The sequence below is a fragment of the Geospiza fortis genome, unplaced genomic scaffold, assembly GCF_000277835.1.
Source record: "Geospiza fortis unplaced genomic scaffold, GeoFor_1.0 scaffold366, whole genome shotgun sequence".
NCBI classification, from domain to species: domain Eukaryota; kingdom Metazoa; phylum Chordata; class Aves; order Passeriformes; family Thraupidae; genus Geospiza; species Geospiza fortis.
The window spans coordinates 5466393-5479839 of NW_005054342.1; the positions used below are offsets into that span (position 1 = coordinate 5466393).

General features: G+C 41.3%; 1 protein-coding gene across 1 annotated transcript in view; it reads right to left on the reverse strand.

Annotated features, from left to right (window-relative positions):
• GABRA5 (gamma-aminobutyric acid type A receptor alpha5 subunit) overlaps positions 1 to 13447 on the reverse strand; it is a 55389-nt gene that overhangs the window by 10080 nt on the left and 31862 nt on the right. The gene's annotated exons all lie outside the window — the stretch shown is intronic.

Consider the following 13447-nt stretch of genomic DNA (forward strand, 5'->3'; position numbering starts at 1 on the left):
GTAAGGAGTAAAAACTACTGTGTAATATTTTAGTGGATCCTTAAATTATAATGACAGGGAGAGACAAGAATGGAGGAGTGAGAGTGAATGGAGAAAAACAAATAAAGATGATATAATCATGGTCCCATATGCCCAGCTCAAAAAAATATTAGGTTGAAGCCTTCTAATATAAGAGATGTGTGGGATGGTTTGTGAAAGGCTGGAACAGTAGAGGTATAAATATAATCCATCACAACCACTCAATTTGGGAAAGCAGCTCAGACCCATACTCACCTCACTGGTGGCTCCTAAACCCCAGCAAGCTACAAAAGGTATTTTGCTGAAGTTCCCTCTCAAAAGGACTCAGACACCTTGAATGCCAGGACAACAGGGACCCTCCATGTCTTTTCCTGTCTCCGGGACAGAATTCTAAGTGATGCCCTGTGGAAGTGCAGGGTTTGGTGTGTATGCACTGACTGGAACACCTACGTGTGGGTGAGGGCACAGGTCTTGCATGTGGGTAAAGGAAGCTGGAATGTGCCTGCCTGTGCCTGCAGGGCTGAAAAGCAGACACAGGATGCAGGGGTGAGAACGCATGGAGAGCAGGAATGGGGCAGGGAGCTGCAAGGAGAGGGTAGGTGTTTGTGCATAGCAGAATGGGTGGTGGTGTGAAAACACCTGCACGGCTGCAGATGTGTATGTGATGTCTCTCATGTTCATTTAGAAGTCCTAGGAATTAAATGTGGTTGCAGTAGTGCTCACTCATCCCTTCCTCTATAATGCTGTTGTAAATTTTAATGCTTCAACACCCAGAGTGATCACAGTATTATAAGGGAATCTCAGTTTTCTTTTACAGACTGTCAATGCTGGGTTTAGATTTTAAGCCCTATCTCAAAAACCCCAGGAGACAACTCTATATTTAATTACATTTCATTCAATATAAGTGTATTTCATTCAATATAAGTGACACTCACACTTTTAAGAACTCCTCTAGCATCGAAAGTTTTCAGGTCACATTCCTGCAAGCATGTTACAGTAGATTACGTTGTACTAAAATCTCTGGAAATCAGGCAAGGCTTATTCTCCAAATAGAAGGTGAAAAGCAGGTAGGCTTGGAAGTGGTCTGAAGTCAAATATTAGTATCTCATCTTCTGCACTTTTGAACTTGGAAGATGTCAGTGCAGAATGTTTCTTTCTGGGAAAAAACCTGATATCCTAGTTCAGGAGACAACACATGGTGGTTTCCAGATCAGGACTTGAGAGTAAAGGACAACAGGCTAGGTTGAAGGATGTTAACTCACACCATCAGACTGCGTGTTTTGTTTGCAAGTGAGCTGTATTGGAAATGTGCAGCTCCATGGAGGATTTACAAAAAATTAATAGGCATTGGGTCAGCATGAGCTTCTGAGGCACTGCAAGGGCAAGAAATACGGTAAGGTGATCCCTGGATCCATAAAACCAGGAATGTCCAGCAGAAAATGGGAAGCAATCCCAGTTCAAGCTAAGAGCATGTGTGTAGCACAATGAACTTCACTTGAACGCTCGACCAGGTAGCAGGGAAGAAAGCAGCGCCTTCTTTGCACTGTTGTTAATGTAACTGTGTCAGCTGTGGGAGGCAGGCACTGGGCTCAATGCACCTTTGCTCTGACTGTTTATGGCTTTTCATCCACACCTCAGAAAAGTCATAGAAATAATGAAGACAGAGAAGGGGAGAGGTCAAAAGAAGGTTACAAGTACCTCCACGGACTGGAAAATAAGTCATGATTTGACACTTAAGCAGCTCAGCTTAGTCAGCTCACTGACAGAAAGCTGAGATGTAGCTCAAGCTCTGAGTATAGATACTTGCATACATAAATCTGAAACCAGAGTGAATCTCTTGGACTACTCACAAAAGGTGCCTGAAAGGTGGTTCCAGGCAGATTCAGGTAAAGAGCAGGGCAGAATTTCCTAACTGGGTGGGAGACGGGTAATTATACAGTAGATAACCTTCTGAGAAAAAAATAAATTATGAACTACTGTCACCAGGAAGACATTGGTAATTGGAAATATTATTTTGTCACTTATCTGACAGTTGCTGCTGTGTCCAGGGCTGCAGCTGATCCTGGGTTTGGAAGCTGAGATTCTACAAATTTTTCATCCTTTGTTAGCCATGCAGGACTGCCCACATGCCTTCCTTATGCTTGTATTTGTAGCTCTGTAGTAAAATTACTGCAATTATATGTCATGATCTGCTTTGAAAGGCTAAGAAGGAATGTCTTCCCTATTTCAAAATATTTGCATCACAAAAAGTCATGGAATTTCACCTTCCCTTTAGAGCTGAGATACTTTACTATCTCTGAGATGATTACAAGTTCACAATGAACTGTAAATAATTTCAAAGCTGCATCTGGAGAAGACAAGTGGGAGGAGATGGCTCCATTTAAAAAAAGTAATGCAGAAAGCCCTCCTTTTTTTAAATGGTGGTATATGGTATATGTTGTTCATGGGCCGATTATCCCCAGGGAGTGTGGAATATGTTTAGGTAGACTTGGGATTGTCAGAAAATTCGATTTTTACCTATGTTACTTCCTATGCAAAAAAAAGTTCCTAACAACAGCACTAGACTATTTTTTTTTCTTTCTGGGATGATCTAGATGTACTCAACTCAGCACCTCCCTGTCTCTGCAATGATCTCAACAATCAGGATAATTGGGTTTTTCTTTGTTTTCTGATGATGATATACATTAATTCATCCTGGCTAGATGCTTCCCAGTGCAAGTACTGTAACCAAATTCACTGAAATTGTAATCACACAAGAATTTAGGCCTTAGGTTTAACAAGAATTCAGATGCTTTGGTTCTCTCCTCTGCCTGGCCTGCAGGGCAGGGGAGTCCAAAAATAATTCAACACCTCTGCTGTGAATTGCAGCCTTTACTGGGTGCTAAAACACATGCAGTGGAACAGAGTTTGGGAGGAAGACTCTTGTCTGTAGGTCCTTCCTCACAGGATTTATTGTGAGGCTACAAGACAGAGAGCTGTGTCACTGATAGGCCAGGAATAGAGGATCCATGGGAGAAGGGAGAATAGCACATCTAAAAGACTCTTGTGCAAGGGCAAGATGGTTATAGCCAGGCCTTTAAGTCACAAGAAGGTAACAAATGTGTGCCTGTGGAGCCCAACCCAAACCAATGCAACCTGCAGTGATGTTGCCTCCTCAGGAGAAGTCTGCCACATTAGGAATAGCATGAATTTACCTCAATCTAGATATATTCTACTGTGATGGATCACATATATTATATGATCCTCCTCTATATAATATCTATATTATAAATATATAATATTTATATGTTTATAATATTTATATAATTATATTTGTTATATAAATATAATAAAACATGGTTTGTGTTTTAAGAAGCTCTAATGTAAGATTTTTTACTTTGTGCCTCCTTTCCTTACTGCACATCAGGTTCTGACAGGAAAAAGCCACCCCATGCTCCTTGGTGTGGCAGCTGAACATCTCTATTCTGGTAATCTAGATAAACCTCCAGAGGGATAAGCCTGTGTACTTTTAGCAGGTAGCTGTCTTCCTACTGCAAACTCTATGCCAGATCTTCAAGCCTCAAACTCCAGTTATCCCACACCTGGCAACCAGAAGCTCCAGCTCTGTGGCTGATAACCCCTGCAATATAATCAGGCATGGTCATATTGAAAGCTGAAACTGTGGGAACAGTAGAGAATGATGTTATTTTGCTGTCAGGGTAGAAGTACTAATGGAGACACAGTATTATTCACTGTCACAGCAAATTTTGTAAAAACACTCTTCCACTTAAGCAGAGCTTCCAACAGGTTGCCTACTAGCCTTGCTTGCTGGAGCACTGAACAACTTCAGGTCTTGCTGTTTAGAGATATGAGAAAGGTGTACCAACAAAAGGAAATATGGAAATATATCATCTTCTTTACTCTACACACAGGGTGGGGATGTCTCTACGAGGGGGATAGGAAAATATAGTTGCAGTTCTGGAATAGCTAGCTGAGAAAATGATGCTGGTACTTTTGCAAAAGCAAACTCAACTTCAAAGCCACTGCAAATCCAAGTGAGACTGCTTGGTGTTTATTCTACTTTAAGCAAGTGCATGTCTTCTGGATTTCTGAATCCAAATAATTAATCTTGTGTTCTTTACAATCATTTTGTTGTCTTGTCAAAGAAAGGAGGAAGTCTCATTAAAGTATCCTTTCTCTTCTATGCTCACTTCTTTGAAAAAGGAAAAAAAAGGTTGCAGTTCAGATGAACAGCTAAAATTACAAAGAAGTATAATGTTATTAAATGTGATAAAATGAAAACAGACATTTATTTCTACTGGACAGTTGATAAATGGCTGCAGGCTTATCACCTACCAGAATGATGAAAGAAATAATATCTTCTATTATGTATTTATTGACAAGCAAATCTGTTTTTCTACATTCTAGCATCCAACGTAAACCACAAAACATAAAAACCGTAAAGGTGTCCCTTGCTCTTCTCCCACGCTTTCCCAGCTCCTGTATGGCTGGCAAGGAAAGCCAGACATGGTCTTTCTTATGCCAGTGAACAGTGGGCAGGGGAGAGACCACAAACAGAGAGAAATTACATTAAGAAAAAGTCTAGCAAAGCGCAACAGCAAGTGGGTAAGACCTGGAGGATCCCAGACATTTGCCTTGGCACAGAGGGTAGCCCTGTTTTCATTAGGAAAGGACACAGTGTGAGCAGTGCAGAATCCTCCCTTCCATTCAAAAAGCAACTCACAAGCAGGGAGTTTTCTCCTGCCACTGCCCCCACCACAGGGCAGCGATGGCTTCTGACAGACTCTCCTTCTTGCTTTTCTCTCTCCTCCATATTTGAAAGAACTCCAGGGGGAAAAAAAAAAAAGTGGTGGTGGGGAAGAGTATTTCTTGGCACCTTCAGTCAAATAAACCTAAATGTGGATGGATGAACCCAAACTTCAAGTCTATGGGACTCAGATGTATTTCTAGGACTGATTTTTTTAATCTGCACTTCCTGAGAAAATAAATCACCACTGATATCTGCCAGTAAGTTTTCATTCCTGCATTACAGGGCATAAAATAATTGAGAAACAAAGAATCCCTCTCCAAAACACCCCCGAAACTTTTTGACAGACCTCACAGGAAGCATAAAGCAGTGCTTGCATAGTTAAGTTAAGGCAGGCTGTGCAGCATGTTTGGATGCCCACCCAGCATGCTTGAGGTACGTTCCACAATTAAACCGACCATTTATCCACAAGCCATGGCTGGAACTTTCAGAATTGTGCTAGTTGGATGCTGAATTAACTTAAAGAGGTATTGCAGAAAGACGACTTCTGGTTTATTTTCTAATTTATTCATTCCAATTGTGCAGTTACATTCTAAGCCTTTATTATGGTGACTTTTAGTACATGCCACAAGGATTGTCAGACTGCCTAATCTTGGGAGTATTCCTAATCCCTGCCAAAGTCTGTTGATTGGGGAAGATGTGCATAAATTTTCAGCTTTTTTAGAAACTCTAATTACAATCTGAATACACATACAAATATCTATCTTATCTAACCATTAATGTATTTGACTCACTTAGAGGCTGTTACATAACTCACTAGTGATCCAGATTTACAGCCTCTCAGACTCCTGCAGGCTACAAAACAGCACTGCTACTAAGCCATCATGTACCAGCTTGAATTCTAAGAGTCAGGCTGGATTTCTTGGGGTTTGTGCACAAATACTTTGTAGCCCATTACAAAGCATCTGTCAACAGTTGTGCTTGTGTGACTCAGGCCAGATTTGAGCTCCGTAATTTGAATTTTCCCATTAAAATGACTTTGTAAGAATGGCTCAATGTAAAAATGAGATCATTCTATAGGAACGCAAATGGAAAACAAATCTAGTAAAAATGTACATTTAAAAATAACAAGACATGGCACTAATATGCATGGTCTAGGTCTTGGGGGAAATAGCTTTTTATAAAAATAAATTTTTAATGTAAAACAGGAATACAAATACTAGGAGAAATGTATTCACATATTAAATGATTAAGAGCCTGGAAAAAAGACTTTGCCATAGTGTGATGAATTCTGATGTTCTTGGGAGAATTTCAGGGTTATGGCAATTACTGGGACCTGAAATCATTAAAATTGAGATTGATTATTTAAACTGGCATGAGTTTACAACATACAGGTAAACAGAATGCATGATTTTGAATACATCACAGACAAGAAGTGTAATGTGTACAATCACATGGGACTACAAATTCATGTAACACAGAGTCACAGGATGGCAGGGACTGGTGGATACCTCTAGTGTTCATATGGTCCCACACCCTGCTCCATCAGGGACACCAAAAGCATTTTTTCCAGCACCATGTCCAGTCAGGTTTTTAATATCTCCACAATATTCAAATCTCTGTGGCTAACTCTCAATCCCTGTTGACAACCTGTTCAGCTACTTCCACAGTAAAAGCATGTTTTCTTCTGTTTAGATGAAATGTAGTATTTTTTAATGACTACTAGCCCTTATTCTCCCAGTGGGCACTACTGAGCAGCACCCAGTTCCCTCTTCTTCATCACTCATTCCCCAATCCCTGTAATTTATACAGATGTATTAGGACACTCTGAGACTTCCCTTCTCCATTCTGAACAGTCCAAGATCTCAGTCTCCCCTCACAGCTAAGATGCCCCAGCCCTTCAGTGATTGTTGTGGCCCTGCACAGGATCTCTCCACAAAGTTTCTATTCTTTGCACTGGGAAACTCAGATTGGCCATGCACTCAGAATGGTTCCAGATGTGAGTAAAAATTAAATGCCCAGAAGGAAACATTTTTGGAATTACATAGTATCATTGTCTGTGACAACAGAGGACAACCAAGGAGGAAATTATACATGAAAACTGATGAAACTCATGAGCATATTCATGAAAAATTATAGGGCCCCACTGGCTGTAAAACAGGCAGTAGGAAGTCCAATCATACTGAAATGTTCATTTCTGTTCTTCCTGAAATTAAAACAAAAATAAAATTTGGCAATATAAGTACTATTCTATATGTTTTCCCAATACGGTTTTATTTGATCTTGTTGTCACATTCTGCAGGGAATAGTATAGGATGTTCTGAAAAATGTGCCAGACAGGTCTCAAGAGACTTCATTACTAAGCAACACTAATATACTCTACTGATCATTGCTAAAAAAAATAAAGCTCTAAGTTAGATCAAAATTATTCTCTTTCAGAATATGATTTACAAGTCACCTCAGGAAAGGTGGGAACAGACATTTGGCTTGGAAAAGAAATGGAAGCACAGACTGTACCCACAAGGTGGTGAAACATACAGAACTGAAGATGTCTGTCAAATTCATTTTGAGACACATAGTTTTGCAAAAGCCATTTTCTTTGGCTTTTCAAAGACAGAAATCGGGTGGAAGGTCCTGTATAATTTTAGAAGTTCCAGTTAATGGGAAAAAAGTCTAAACATCACCCAATTTTGAGGTCAAAAATATAAAGCAAAGGAAAAAACCCAAACTGAAAACAACGGTGATTTTGGAGGTTGGATTCACGATTAGCATAGGCAAATCTGCTGACTTCTTTAATAAAATAAATTGACTGTTTTCAAGTTGGTACACTAAATCACAGTCATACTGATGATGGATGTAACACAAATACTAATGAACAGTGTTGTCCTAAGAATTCAATCAGGCATAGCACCTTCACAGGATGCTATGGCAGCCTTTAAGAAGAGCCCAGAGCTCAGAGCTGTGCAGAGTAACACAGAATGTCTCCCAAGAATGATCACAATCACCAGTGACAGCAGCTCTTTCTTGCCCCATCATGCTCACCCATACCATGGGGGAGCAATAAGAGGGATGCATCTATTTCCCAAGCACTGGGATTGCAACTAGGAGTGACTACTTGCTGTGAAATCTGACACATAGGCAGCAAAAACCAGACATGGAACACTGAACTGAGCTGTGTGTCTTGGGAGTGCAGGTTCTCAAGGCTCTACTCAGAAAAGGAGGAAGAAAAAAACCCAGCAAATTAAACATTTTTCCATGGTGCAGCCTGCAGCATGCCAAACAGCAAACAGACCTGTAGGTGTAGACAACCGATCTCTGCCGCTTGTGGTGTGGGATACCAGCCACATACTGACTGAAAGAGGTGTCCAAACAGGGGGTGCTGCGGGGATGTTACACATCCAGTGCTCCAAGGCACCAGCAGCACCAGGTCATCCCCAGAGTGTTCCTACTTCCATCTGAGAGCTGATGTTAGGGATCGTCATGCCTTCCTTCTTTTGCCTCTTCCTGTTTCTTCTTCTCACTGTGGTTAGTAGTTTTAACACAACTTCTTTCTTAATTTTCAGGTTTAGTGGCAGCTGTCTCAGTCTAGAACTAACCTGAGAATTGATTTTACATCACATTTAATGGTGGTTACACAGCTGCTTTTCATATGGAACATGTCAAAATCTGGTGTGCCAGCCTCTGATCCTTTTCTTTTTCCCCTTTATGGCTGGCATAAATATCCACTGTAAGAGAACTAGAGAAAGAGAACAGTGAGATGTTCTAGGATCATATTTTAAATGCTAAATGTCCTAGGAATGTTTCTGACCTTATGTCGGTCTTTCGAGGCCATGCATGTGGTAATTCCACACCAGCCAGCCAATTTGAATGCTGTACTAACACTTAATGAACTTTGAATTTACAATCACAATATTAGGCACTTATATTAGCTGCTTCATTAGGAAAAGCAGTATGGTTATGAGGATGATGTTAAGACATTTAATTTACTTTTTGCACTGCAAACAAAAGTATCCTCCAAAGTGTGGCAGATACCATTACTCACTTTGCATAGTACCTTTAAAAAGATTAAGCACCTTTGCTTAATCTTAATTGCAGTGGTCCTCTCCTTTTGCAAGGTGCAAAGCTAACATGACCTGCTCTGCAGGAGTGTCACTGGAGTTTCTTTTGAGAAATACAGAGTGGATTTTAGAAAATACTCCACTTGATCTTGTTGTGGAGGGTGCCTTCACAAACATGGTATTTTTGGCCACAGGAAACATCACAGAATGAAACTGTAACCTCACTGTAATCTACAGATATTCTTCTCACCCATTTATGTGGCATCAGGGACTCAACTATCATAGTGTATCTGCTGAGCTTACCATTCAAAACACCCTTACTTACAAATCTGTATGGCCTGAAACCAGCTGAGAGTGATTGGAACTATTTGCACAGCTAAATATATACCTCTGTTACTGAATCCTATCCCTTAATGAAGACATTTACAAATCTCAGAAGTACTGCTACATTAATAACACTGTGTGAATGTGTAATCAATAGGTATGCAGAGAGAGCAGGGTGAAATATTATTATTCAAACACTTTAATACTGCCTTGAAATTGCAATCACAAGAACTTATTCCCTACGCCAAAGGTGCAGTCACCTAAACCTCTGAAGATGGATTATAGACCTCTGCTCTGGGGCACGGTGCAGCCCTGTATTTCAGAGAAGGGGATAAAATCTCCTGAGGTTGTCAGTTCAAAGTGCCCAGCCTCAGTGATGGATACAAGGAGCCTCTCTGAGGCAAGCTGTTGCTGAGCAGGGGCACTGTCATTCCACCTGCTCTCTGCCAGAGTACTCAGGCACACATCCTCTCTTTGGGAACTGTCCCCTCCCTCTCCCTCTGGAGACCCAGATCCAAAGGGGCTCACAATCTCATTTTCTCTGTGCATAAATAAAACATCTCCTTATTTACAGCCATCAGCTGACCTATTTTAGGAGGAGATTAACCTGAACCTAAAAATATCTACTTCTCTCCCCTAAGATGGTGAGAGCAATCAGCTCAGCTGTATATATTTACCCTACAAAAATATAAATTTAGGAGAGAGGAATCCCAGCTTTGCTGGCATATTTAGCTCTGGGATGTTTTCAGCAAAATGGCTGGCTCTTAGCACAGGCTGGCTGCGAGGAGACTTTCAGTGGCAATGATGGTGAAGGGGGAAAAAACCAGAAGGCTTATCAGGCATTCCTTCTTGGCAGTTTTCTTTCCTTCTCATTTCTTTGTGGGGAACAACATGAAACAACTGTTTCCTTTGAGGAAGCTTGCTGGGTTGGGACTGCGGCAGCACTGGATGACAGCTTGGACTGGCTTGGCTCTCTCTCTGGCTTGTGCAGGAGAGGAAGCTAATGAGGTTCCAGCAATTTAGGTGGAGGACTTCCTGGCCCACCAGAGACTGAGGTGTCATAAAGGAGCTGCCAGACTAGAAACTGAAATCCAAGTTCAAGCAGTGTCTTACAGCTTTTTTCCTTCCCCAAAAACCTTAGGCAAGTAATTTTGTCATTAATGTACTGCAGTAGCACTGGGAGGCTCTAATTGAACCTAGGGACCCATAACGACAGAGGCAATAAAAGCAAGTAATGAACCACTCTATCTTTGCACAGAAGAGACTGTAATTGCTCTTTGCTTCCTTTATGCCCACCTGCAAAATGCAGGCAGCAGAGACCTACCAACCTCACACGGGGATCATGAGAATGATTCCAGAAATGTTTATGAAATGCTTACAAGCCATGGAAACAGCCACCTTAGAAAATAAGAGACATTAAAAACCTGGCTTGTAAAGCAGAGGAGCAGTATCTACCGATTTGTCACATTTACAAATAATTTCCTATTTGCCAGTGGTATAGACCCATGATCCATGGCTGGCAACTGCAAGCCCGGTGCTGCCTTCTGGGGCATGATGAGACCAGCAATGTCTTTGCAGGTTTGCACCCAAAGGCCATTTGAAAACTTACGCATATTAAGCACAGTTTCTGCATGTTGTTTTCTATTGCTGACAACTTATATTGATTCCCTGTAATCAGGCAGTTGTGCAGCCTTTAAGTTTAGGATGTAATCTCCAAAGTGGGAAACGCGTGCTGATGTTTGTACCATTAGCAAAGCACCCCGGATCTCCACACGGCTCCACCACAATCCTGTCTAGACCTCTTCCACATGGGACAAAAACACCACTGCTGAGTACCTCCACACCAACCCCTACTCCTGCCTGAACTTTTGTTTCCTTGAGTTCAAAACCACCACCAGCTGAGCTTTCTTTCCCCAAAGAGCCTGAGAATGTGAGCCACCTCAGCAGGAGGAGGAGGCTGCTCACAGGGCAGGCAGAGCGCAGCCTCTCAGTGCTGGCTGCTCAAGGGGTTCCTTGCAGCTGCTACAAAAGCTGCTACCAGCACCCCCCAGAAAGCCAATCCAAAGAAAGGGGCTTGTTAAGGATGATCCTGCCTGCATGGACACTGCTCTCAGCTGGTAGGGAGCCAAGCCCTCGGCCACTGCACGTCAGCAGAGTTTGCAGCCTGGGCTCAGCACTGGCTGCGAGACATGGGGAAGGCAACAGCTTTTGTTCTTTCTGACCTCCCTTTCTCACTTTGTTATGAAGCTAAGAGGGACAAACTCACTGGCTTCTATGCAGCAGGTGACCAGAAGTAGAAGCTGACTGAGCCAGAGCTGGGCACTGTTCCACAGGAAAGCCATCACACAGCCAGGGAGCTGGGCTGCTGTTTTAATGTATTTTAAGCATTATGTCAGTGCAGACATACAGTAACCCTGTATTTATGACAAAGCCTTTGAAACGTTAAATAGAGACAGTTACTGCAAGTGCTTGAAGGATATACTACAGTTTCTTCAGCCTTTTCAAGGAAGTCCTGGATGTGTGTCCCTATAATGGGCGAGGTAAAACTGACTGATCTGATCATTTTAGGGAGCCCTTTTCCCTTTTGTTAAACTAAAAGGTATACTTCTATGGCAAGTGGTAAGTTATGGTCATACTCATTCGCAAGTTATGCAGACTGGGGTCCTCCAACAGCAGCTGCTGCAGAAACCACATGGTCCAGGCCCAGAACACTATGTTTTAATTTCTAAGTAGATTCCTCTTAAGAAATCTTCTTACATCTCCAGAATACTTGAGTATTACAGTATTTTCTTTTAGACACCATTCTGGATGAATTTCCTGCCCTTTGGATGTTCTGGGCTACATTGCTCCACCTTGACTGTGGGACCTAACTGCCCAAAATGCTGAATTAAAGAAGCTATATTGCTATACCTAGATATACATATGACTATAGGCTATGATGCAAAACCTGTGAGAAGGCTTAAATGTCTGCTGTTGAAACCCACTGCACTCATTGTAGAAGAAACCGCACAGCTCATACAAGATGCTTGAAGAAGTGGTTAAGTTTTCTCTATACTGAAAAGCCCTACTGACTGTCTCATTGAGATCCTTTGAAAAATGGGACTTCCAGCAGAAATAGCTGTAATAGTCATTAGGAGAGATACAAAAGCTCACCACCAATATAATGTAACACCTAACTAATCTACAGCAGTGACTGTTTCTTCTGAACAAAGCATGGTTTTGTATTGCTGAGCTAGCAATGCAGAGAAAAATGGTCTTCTAAGTTGCTCTGACTAGGGTATAATACACTTACCTACATGAGATAGCACTGCAGAAAAATAGGAACTTCTAAAACATGATTCATCTCATCCTTAGGCATATATCAAAAGTAATTCTAATGAACCTCACTGCAGAAGTACTTATTTCCTTTCAATGGCCATAGAGGGATTCTAGATAACTAACTGGAGCATATTTTTCTATCTGAAATTGTCACAGATCCATCCCATCCATTCCCTAGAGCTTTGCTGTCAATACAAGGCTTTTGATATGGGCCAAATCCCTGTGCTCATTCTGCATTAAAAGATTTAATTTTTTTAAACAACAAGCCTCATGACAAGTCATCTGTCCATGATTCCAAGCAAAATAAAGGCCAATAACAGCAATACCATTAGGCAGTGTCCATCATCTCCATTCATTCTAAGGCTTCTACAGAAAATTAGTTCAAGCTAGATGCCCTGTGCTTTACTAGCTAGCTATATTTAAGTAGAACAACAATGGTCCAACACAGTTGTCTAGACTGCCTGTTTGATGCTGCCACAAGCAAGTCTTTCATTTTGTTTGGAGTTCTAGCTTCTAAACAGCTAAAAATAAGGGGAAAAGTATGCTAACTAAAGAGGTGGTTGGTAGCTGAGGGTAATATAGGGTTGAAAGAGAGAGAAGGAAAATACATCAAATGTCTTAGAAATATTTAGTTTTAGTATTCACCTAACTTAATCTTATTTTAGTAATTCAATATCAATATTATTTTAGTAATTGCAATGGAGGTGTCTAAGGAAGCAGTGATAAGCCTTAGGAAAATGTAACAGAAGATATTACGTTAGTGAGCAGAACGCCACCAAACCTATCCATTCCCTATTAGCTGACTTCTGCCTCAAATTGCAAAATCCCAACTTAGTCTTGTTGAACTCAGCTGCTCAGCATTTCACAGAGGTCTGCCCTGGCTCTCTCATGTGTCCTTTCACAAGGAAGGCACTAATACATCCCAGCAGAGTCAACAAGCTGTGCTGACTGTCTCTGCTCTCAGGAATAAATTCAAGGAGCT